This window comes from Thermobia domestica, chromosome 15, assembly GCF_964235325.1.
Source record: "Thermobia domestica chromosome 15, izTheDome1.hap1.1, whole genome shotgun sequence".
In the NCBI taxonomy this organism is placed as follows: domain Eukaryota; kingdom Metazoa; phylum Arthropoda; class Insecta; order Zygentoma; family Lepismatidae; genus Thermobia; species Thermobia domestica.
Window position 1 is genome coordinate 121,946,569 of NC_137468.1, and position 717 is coordinate 121,947,285.

Here is a 717-nt window from a genome sequence, read left to right on the forward strand (position 1 = left end):
ATTACCACTCAGACGTCTAGGAAATGGTACAAGTCGATTTCACGTATTATTGTTTGTTTCATTCTCGAGGTTCATCATTCTTAAGTAACCAATAGTTGGATTTCCTCATTGTTAAAGAAACATTCCAATTTTTTTGCCATACTTTCTACCACTAACTAACCAAACTTGGCACACACATTATGAACGAGATCTGTATTGAATAGTATGTTACAATCTCACATATCGTTGCCAATTTCATTATTGAAGGCCACCATTGTTAAATAAACAATCCACATTATCTACTGCCCTTTCTATCAGAAGCTGCCAAATTTAGCACAACAATTTACGACTCATCTTTTTGTCTGTCGTATGGTAGCTGTCGATTTATCTTGTTCTTGTTAGTTTCATTGTTAGAGAATACCATTTTTAAATAAAAAGTCAACTTTATCTGCCACACTTTCTACCACAAACTGACCAAATTTCGCACACCCATCTATGAATGAATTTTTTATCTATCGTATCGCACCTGCCGATTTCCCATATTGTTCTTAGTTTCGTTGTTAGATGCCACCATTTTTAGGCAAAAAAACGACCTTTTCCGTACACTTTGTACCAGAAGTTGACCAAACTTAACACACCCATCTGATTACCACTGAGATATCTAGAAAACGGTACCTGCCGATTTGATATACTGTTGTTATTCTTATTCTTCGTGTCGCCATTGTCAAACGAACTATG